The 259-nt window shown below is 35.9% G+C and overlaps 1 protein-coding gene across 9 annotated transcripts in view; it reads left to right on the top strand.

The window, feature by feature from the left end:
• Nucleotides 1-259, top strand: part of LOC119591560 (protein kinase C and casein kinase substrate in neurons protein 1-like) — a 62778-nt gene that overhangs the window by 42711 nt on the left and 19808 nt on the right. The gene's annotated exons all lie outside the window — the stretch shown is intronic.

Here is a 259-nt window from a genome sequence, read left to right as displayed (position 1 = left end):
TCTAGTGCCCGGTTTAGACCTGTCATATTCATTGCAAATATTTTAGGATAACCTCTCTATCATATGCTCAGTAGTTGTGGTGTCTGTTAGTGGAGATGCAATAATAGTTTGCTCCTTACTTTCTTTAGGTGTTCTTCATATTGATCCCTCTGACTTTAATGAATATCCAAAGTGCTTTATTCATCAGTGGTTCTTTCTGCTTTCATTTCAGGAAAATAAGAAAAACAGTCTAATAATCCTGGTAGGCTGAAAATTGCTC

Source organism: Penaeus monodon, chromosome 28, assembly GCF_015228065.2.
Source record: "Penaeus monodon isolate SGIC_2016 chromosome 28, NSTDA_Pmon_1, whole genome shotgun sequence".
NCBI classification, from domain to species: Eukaryota; Metazoa; Arthropoda; class Malacostraca; order Decapoda; family Penaeidae; genus Penaeus; species Penaeus monodon.
This window is presented reverse-complemented; position numbering and strand designations above follow the sequence as displayed.